This window comes from Bidens hawaiensis, unplaced genomic scaffold (genome assembly GCF_021521415.1).
Source record: "Bidens hawaiensis isolate Kalapana, Puna unplaced genomic scaffold, B.hawaiensis_p1.1 tig00016829_1, whole genome shotgun sequence".
Lineage (NCBI taxonomy): Eukaryota > Viridiplantae > Streptophyta > Magnoliopsida > Asterales > Asteraceae > Bidens > Bidens hawaiensis.
This window is the reverse complement of record NW_027492551.1, coordinates 210,746-220,360: the sequence shown is the minus strand read 5'-3', so window position 1 is coordinate 220,360 and position 9,615 is coordinate 210,746.

Genomic DNA, 9,615 nt, shown 5'->3' with positions numbered 1-9,615 from the left:
CTATACGATTCTATAATGACAATTTAATGAAGTTGATTAGTATGATATATAGCCTGTTGTTTCATAGGCCCGGAGGGCCGTACGTGGGGTGGGGGGTTCCAAGACCTGATCTCATAGGGCGCCCCGTAATTTTAAAAAAGTATTATATATGCATATGTACACACATATATACACACACTTTGTATATTTAAAGGAATAAACAACAATGCCATATTCACATGATCACAACCCGTTTCACTAATTCATTTAAGCTAAATAGTCCAATTTAAAAGAAAAAAGAAAGACTTTTTTGTGGTGAAACCCTAGTCAAAATTATTAACGATTTTTTAGTTTTTACATATGAATTGTAGACTTCATGTTTTAATATTTTACTCAGAGCCGGTTCAACCTCTTTAGTTGCCTAAAACGATGTTTAAAAATGTGGCCTTGTTGTAAAAAAGTTATATTGCTTTCATTCCATATAAATCAAGATGTCATTATTTTTTATAAACACATAAGTAATACAGTCCATCACATCTTTCCAAAGTTAATTCAGTTTTAACACGGCTTAAATCACACACATTAATCCATATCTCAAATCCCAAATGTATATTTATTACTTCCAACGTCCAATTAAAAATGTCCACGTTTCTTTTTTTATTTGTCTCGTTACAAATGTATACTTTCAAAATTTATTAGCAAATTTTCAAGTAATTTACCCTTAAACACACACACAACTAGCATTAATAAATAATATTTATGGTCTCAATTTGAAGGGCACTATTGTCATTTGGTAAACAAAAAAAACAATAATTTAATCTACCTTAAACTTTGTGTTTTTCATACTAAGACATTTTAACTAGGACGAAGAGAGTAATTTTGTTTTAGAAATTTGAGGTCTTAGAAACTGGAGGCCTAAAGCTCTAGCTTCTTCGTTGTCCTGATTTAAAAAGAAAATGGCTATTAAATATAAATCATTCACGTCCAATAAGCTGACTCAGATTTACATAAGCCACCAAAGCTTCTATTTCTCCCATGCAAACGTAAAACCACCACCTTTCTTTTGAACCAAATTTAAACACAAATCCATCGATCACCTCCAACAAGATGGAAGAAAACCCCGCCACCGATCCAAACGAAAAGCCTGGAATCGCTAGTCGCGTTGGCAACAACGTTGCCTCGGCGTTCTTTGCATCTCTAGAGAGTTGTTCGTGTGTCAATTTAGCCACCGCTGATTCGGAGGATGAGGATGATATGATAGAAGAAGAAATCAATGAACAAGGTATTGTCGTCACGCGCCTTCAATCCACCGCTTCAATTAATGCCCAAGATTCTCCAGCACCCGTTGAGAATCTCCCTGTCTAAATTGATGTTGATCGGTCGGTATGTTCGTCAATGTGTTAATGTATATAATTTGGTTGATTCGATTGTGTGTAATATAGATTGTATGTTCTTATTTTGTGAGATTGTTTTTGTTCAATTGATGTTTATGGAATTTTGCATATATAAACACATGGACGAATGTTTTTCTTATGTTAGTTCATACTTCATTTGTTTGTTTCTACAAACACATGATTCCAAATACCAATTTGAGTTTTTTAAACCAGCGCGTTGTGGCAGAGACACGACTTGGTAGGTATAAGGTATCAGTTTGGTACGTTATGGTATCGGTTCGTAAGACCGTCCGTAGTGGCACGTTGTGCCGAACGTTATGGGGTATAACGCCGGGGGCACACTGACCCCCCCCCCCCCACCCCCGGTTTTGTTTTTTTTTTCCGACGTTTTGTAGATAACGCGATGGAAGGCACGGAAATTTAAAAAAAAAAAAGCAAATTCTTCTTCGTTGGTGGCCGGAATGATGAATCCGGTGGTGAGAATAATAGATCCGGTGGTTTTCATGGTGGCCGGAATAATAGATCTGGTGGGTTTCATGGTGGCCGGAACTCTGACGGCGTCAAATCAGAGAATCTAGTGACACCATGTTCAAATTGGAGAATCTCCGACGGCCGTAATTCTTCTTCGTTGCTATGAAGTGGTTTTGATAAACACTGTGTGTGTTTTGTGTGTGTGAAGATCGGAGGTGGGTGGAGGTGAGTGGGTGTGAAGGGGTTCTATTTGATGTGAAGGAGATATACATGAGTTTTATGGCTTTTTAATTTTTATTTTTTTTTAATTATTTATTATTTAAATATTTATGAGGTTATTGAGTTGTAAATGGTTTAAGTGGCCGGAATAATTGGATTCGGTGGGTTTCATGGCGGCCGGAATAATTAGATTCGGTGGTGGGTTCAAAAAAGTGTAAATGTGACTAGGCGTCACATGTCGTATAACGGCCATAGGTGAGGCATTATGACTACAGCCTGTTTTTGTAAAAAATCATAACTCCGACTGTGCGTCACGTAATAAAAAAAACTAATTTTGTGGGGTTATTGTGTAAGTAAAAGTTATAGGATTAAATATGTAATACGTTTTGCATGGATTTCAAAACTATGGTTTGTTTTTTGTCCATGTTTAAGACAATTTTATGGTTTGAATGTTTTTTTATGATCTTTAACTTTTAGTTTTATGACATATATGTTGTGTTTGTTAGAATATTTTGATGTTGTACAGACTTCAAACATATGTCTGAAACACAATCATGAACTAAATACAGGCAAACTAGTTGTTCTGGTTGAATTCGATTAATACGGTTTGAATCGGATTGTTTGATTTTCGATTGCTACATTTCTGAATTCGGTTATGCATGATTCTCGATTAGGGACAAAAATCTCATAATTGAATAAATTAAATCGAATAAATCGTTAACCCAACCGATAAACACCCTTCTTGAGCTCCACAACACTAGAGGTCAAGTTGGCTCTTGTCCGTCAAGCTTCACGTTGACTTTGTAACGATGTCATTATCACAAAAAGCTATAGAGGGCCAGCCCTTAGTTTAGCAATCTATTCTATTCTCCTTGAACCCACAATCCTTGTGTAGGAAGATATTGGGTTGGGCCAATGGGCTTCACAAATAATAACTATTGATTTGAACGGATGAAGTTAAAGGTGTACCAAAAAAACCCGGTTTGATGAAATCGATAGATGGGAGACGACTCACCCAATGGGTCAATACGGGTTAAGGTTATCTAATACAAAGTCTACTTAACGCACAAAGTGCATGGAGGATTTCGACCAATTATTTAATTACATAATTGTATATATGGGAGCCTAAATTACGCACAATTGTTGATATTGTTTTTAAATTTCTCTACTTTTTTAAACATTGATAATAGGCCAATATTTTGTTTAAAAAAATAAACCATAAATTTGAGCATTTCTTTCTCTTAAATTTGAGTATCCTTCTACTATACTTAAAAAATCATTAAAAAGAACCGGATTATGTAGTTTTTATCAAGGTTGCGTAACTTTTACATAACTTGCGTGGTCATGTAATATTTGTGCGTATAGGTTGCATACTCACAATTTTGTCACCGTGTATCTTCTATAACCGAAATCAAGGGGCAGGATTCGTTCATGTGCTTTGTGTGATAAAAAACTTTTTATACAATAACCTGACCCTATAAATACAAAAAAAAAGATAAATTATTTATTTGGACGCCACCTTCGCTGCCCTTGAGAGCCCGTCCAAACCATTAAGCCCGTACCCGTGTTTTGTCCAATGCAACCATACGTATTAAAGTTGACATTCTTGTTTACTTGTAACTTATTTGTGAAGGGTTGTGATATGACACAATAGGCCATATGCTTGATGTGTGCTTTGCTTACTTTTTAATCGGTCATTTGTGTTCTAGTGCTTTCCGGTCGAGACATTATGGCCACATGGGCATATCATTTCGTTAATGGGGTCAGATCATGGTTAATATATTGGACTATTATGTCTCTTGTCTTATATATTACCTTTGATATACATGTGTTTTGTTGAGAGCTTTTTCTAAATAAATTTACAAAAGTATCAAATGAGAACATGATCACAATAAATTAAATATGTTATATGACATGTGTGTTATATTTACAAGAAAGTTATGCACAATTATACTTGCTTATTAACTAGTTATAATGACAAATTATGAAGGTAACTACTTTAGTTATCTTTTACACACAAAAGAAACTAAATAATATTGATTATAACTACCATAAATTAGTTGAACTACAACTTAAACTGTTAAATTGTGTAGTTATTACAGTTAATAACGAAATTTCGTTAGAAGTTAGAATTCTATGTAGACAATCAATTTCATACTTAACTAAATCCTCAAAATCATTTTCATCTTATATGATTTCATATTTTCTCCATTTTATAAAATTTAGTTAAATTTTCAAATCTATATAATAATACTTCACTGGTGTATGTGTTACTGTGTTGTGTTCCCATCACATCACGGAGGATTCTTTTACTAATCATTGATTAATCACGTATGAACTTGTGCATTTGGGTGTTATTGGCAATTTTTTTGAAAGAGAGCCAACCAATTTTGGTTCTTCGTCTTCAATTACTCTTCAAAAAGTAGATTAGAATGATCTTCTAGAAGAACCATCCTAATGAAAGCCAATATCATCTCTCTAGTCAAACGGTTGAAATTAAACGAACGTATTTAACAAGAGATCTTTGTCAACTAATATTTACATGAATTATCGCAAAAATAGCAGTTAGCGGTAAAGCAAGGAGTTTCCACATATAAGAATATAATAAAAATTGGTTAGAAAATCTATAAAGAACAATTATAACAAATTTTTTTTATTTAAAATGACTTTTTTTTTATTGAGTTTTGAAGACGCGTTGTTTTAGGCTATGCGTAATGGGCGAGTAAGTGGGTGATTTTTAGAATGAACAAAACCCCTCCCTGACAATAAAAGGGGCGATAGGGGGGACGCTTTTTTATCGCTAGTTTGTTTTATTATTATATTATGTGTGTGTGATATATATATATATATATATATATATATATATATATATATGTGTGTGTGTGTGTGTGTATGGGCTACAACACCATTAGAACCCTAAAACGACCCACTCTTTGTTGACTATACGCCATATGTCACAAAACGCTCCATTTTGTAGTCCCTCCACTACACATAGCCTTATAATAAAAATAATATTGCATTTTATTTATTTGACCTGAACCAACCTGATCTGAAAACTTGACCAAGAAAAAAATCAAATGCCGAAAATCCTGAACTTACAAAAAAAATAAAAAATTATGGCTATGACACGTCGCCACTTACCACACGATGTACATCATCTATTATCCTAGTTATATAAAACCAAACCATTGTACATGTATAATGCCCAACGTAGTGGCCGTATTCATGGGCTCAAAGTGCCCCGTAGCGCCCGACACCCCCTCTCCAGGGCGCCATGGGACCCTTTTGGGGGCAAATTTGGTTTGGGCATTGTGTGAAACGGCCCTTAATTTACGTTTTCTGACAAAAAAATAAATAAATTCGGACAATTGAATTGTTATACATAATAATAATAATAATAATAATAATAATAATAATGAAAAGAAAAACTGATATACATGTATTTAATTCTTTTGTTTCATCATGATAATTGACATGGACCAAAAGGTGCATGCGACCATGAGGTCCAATGACTCTAGTCAACCTTCCGATGGTTGAATACTTTTTGCTTCACTCTATCCCTATCCTTTCATATAGTGTAAACTTCGTCTCTACTTTTTGTGTGACCTTTTAACATTTGTTTACTTATTTATATTATATAAATCACATAATCTCTATATGGTATATTGATTTAACGAAAAGAAATAAAAGACAAAAGTAAGGAGTAATGTGAAAGTATTCCAAAATATCCATATCTTTGTAGATGGAGATTAATTATTAAATACGTCTAGCTATTTAATTGGGTAGTTGGGGGAAAGGTTGTAGATTTTCATCAAAAAGGAAATAAAAATTCTATACAGAATCATAAAGTAATAAAGTGTTTATTCAGATAACCCTCTATAAAAGATACTATATGCATTTTTATTATAGAGGACAGACTTTAATAAAAGTGTTGTTGATATTTAAGTATTTAAAAATCAAGAAATTAAGCTTTTGAGTTCTTGGCTTTAACCTTTAAGAATTATAATGATGGTTATTATTTATTTTAAGTAGTAAAACCGATGCGTGAGAGAGAATTGGAGTACACATTGTGACAAATGATATGGATTTATCAAATAGTTAGAAAAATACGTCTATGTATGTTTTACGTAGGGCTTTCAATTTCCGATACTATCCAAACACAAACATAAAACAAAAATAAGTAGATTCCGGGTGAATATATAAATTGTTCGTTTCCGGTTATCCTATTCGACTTTGTTTGATCATATGGGCTGACCCTGACCCGTTTTATAACTCGTTTAACCTATTTTTTTAGCCCACCAACTACTCTAGTTTTAATAATTAAATGATAGTCACCGATATAAGTCTGCTTTATATGTTAAAATGCATTCATCGTTATTCAATCCCTATATCCATTTCTATGTGTGTTTATATATACTAGATGGGTGCCCGCGCGATACAGCGGGTGTTTGAACTTGTTAATCACGTAACAAATATAAGTGTTTATGGTTTGGTTAAAACCTTGAAATCGTTTAAACCGGTCATTGGTTTGACTTCTTTTTTCCTTTTTCTTTTTTTACTTTCGGTTTGTTGGTCGGTTTCAAAATTTTCAAAACATAGTGAACGGTTGGTTTGCGGTTTATACTGACAACCGGTCATATGAAACCAGACCATATTGTAAATGTTAAAAGTATTTTAATGTTTTTTATTATTAATTATTAGAAATGTTTTGTAATATATATTAGATATAGTTAAAATTTAATTGAACATAATCTTTTTATTATAAATAACTTGGTTATACAACTTCAAATTAACCAAATTGCAGTATGATTTATTTTGTGATCTTTGTTGTTATTATTTCATGTCCTAGATCTTCCATTAATATTTACCATTTATGTGGCTAAAGTTATCATTTTTTATTTATAATCCTCTCAAGTATATTATGTTGGTGTTTAGTTAAAATTGATGGTGCATTTAAAGTAATAATTATTTAAAACTAAATTTATTATTAAAGGTTAAACTGTGAAATCAAACTGGAACCAGGCCGTTAGTAACGATTCGGTTTCAACTTTCAATGGTTGAGTTTGGTTTTGGACGACAAAAAAATAAGTATTAACGGTTGGACTCACAAGTTTAACTTAAAAACCATCAAAACCGACACTGAACACCCCCTACGTAACATATTAATTTATTTAAAATGAAAAAAAAATATAACAATATCATATTCAAATTAAAGAGAATAAAATGCTCGTTTTTATGATGTAATTTTTTTATTAAAATATTAACGTTTAAAAAGGCTATAGTCGTTTAAAAATCATGGGTGAGAAGTTAGTTTACAACTTAAATTAAAAACATAATATGGTTAAAGATGAGAGTCCAAACTTGTAAGTTGAATGGATTGTGTTTAAAAGACAAGTTTACCCTTACTAACACATATACCTCATGCTTTAAGTGTTGTAAATTACTTAAAAATTGGTGTCTTAATTTACCTTTGTTTGATGTATTATATATAGTATAGATATATAAATTAATAAAACAAATTTAAAATTTATTTTTATAATTGAATAGAAATAAAAACAATGAATTGGATATGAGTGGTTATAGAAAATAGAAAGGCAAATAATTTCTAAAATCGAATATGTTTTTACCTAAATTATATGAATGAGATTGAGGATAGTAAAGTGAATCCTCTTAGAGCATTCTCATCCCACCCCTCTTTTTATGTGAGGGGTGTTTTTATAATTTAGAGAGTGATTTAGTGTGTTGTGAGTGAAGAGTTTTTATATTTTAGAGAAAGTAGTGATTTTTCTGTATATTTGAAAAGTTACTGTTCATCCCCTATAATTTTTTAATATATTTTGAAAGTGGTTGTGAGTGAAGGAAAGAGAAAAGATAATGATAAAAGATATAAAAAGTATTATTTAATTGAAATAGAGATAGAAAATAAAGTAAGTTTTAGTGTAATTTTTGGTTTGGAGATAGGGGGTGGGATGAGAATGCTAGAGCAGCTTGTCTTCAAGAAAATAATATCCCGTCTCTTGTTCTTGAAAGAAGTGATTGCATTGGTTCTTTATGGCAACACAGAACTTATGACAAGTTAAAACTTCATCTCCCTAAACAGTTTTGTGAGCTTCCATTATATGGGTACCCAAAGAATTTCCCAAAATACCCTTCAAAAAAACAGTTTATTTCCTACATGGAAGCTTATGCTGACCACTTTAACATCAAGCCAAAGTTCAACCAAACAGTAGAAAGTGCTGAGTATGATGGTGTTTGGAAAGTGGTTACACAAGATTGTGTGTATGAGTCAAGGTGGTTGGTGGTGGCTACCGGAGAGAATGCCAAGGCGGTGGTGCCGGGATTGAGAGGTTTGAAGGGGTGGTTAAGCACACAAGTGAGTATAAAAGTGGTTGTGAGTTTGAAGGGATGGCGACGGGATCTTGTTTTAGTGAGAGAGAGAGAGAGAGAGAGAGAGGCGCGATGTATTATGTATATGATATAAGATATTAGGGTTTGTGTTATATATAAATATATAATAAATTAAAATCAAATAGTTCGAGCCTGTCGAGCGAGCTCGAGTCGAGCCGGGGCTAGCTCAGGCTCGGCTCGTTTAGAAATCGAGTCGAGCTAGGCTCGGCTCGTTTAGAATCGAGCCGATTTCGAGCGAGCTTTTTCCGAGCTTTTTTCGAGCGAGTTTCAAGCGAGCTTCGAGCCGTGAGCTTTTTGAACAGCCCTACCATACACTACATCCTTTTTAGCTAAAAAACCTCTATAGTAACATAACACAAAACGTCTTAATAAACGCTTCATTCACTAAACACAGTCAAAAACCATAAGTTCATAGAGTAAGTATTTAGTTGACCAAGGATCCTTGACTACATGCCTACTTGATCACTTTACAGTTTACACCCTTCTTAATAATTAAACTTAAAAAAAAATCTTCGTTGAACTATCCTCAACTTGAAGCTAGATCAATAAATTATTAAAAAATGTGTTTGTATATAAACCAAACAAATATAAGCAAGTACATGTTTATGTTTGTTAAGTTAAAATTAAATAAACTCGGATAGTTAATCGGACTTTATTGAGAGTATAATAAATAGTGATTTTAATTATACCCAAACGTAAGGGATTGCTTTACAAGTCATGCCCATGAGTCCATGACCATGATAAAAGAACAAAACTAAACATCACTTTAATCTTCGTTTAAGAATAAAAGTTTATTTCATTTAGCATCTAGAGTCGTTTGGTTCATAAAATGTTTTGCAACATAACTGAAATTTAAAATTAAAATGAAATAGAATTAAAAAGAAATCACTTGAAAATCTTAACATGTTTGGTTTGTAATTTATTAATAGTATTGGAATTCTAAAAAGGCTAAAAAACAAAAATACCCAAAGGGAAATATGATGTCAATTCTCTTTAGCCCTAACATCCTTTCTCATCATCATTATATTCATCTACATGATTGATGATCCACTGTAATCACTAATCAGTAATCACTATGGCTAAAACTATCGTTGCTCATTTTCTCTACACAATTAATGGTTAATTTTGGAAGAAACTACCCATC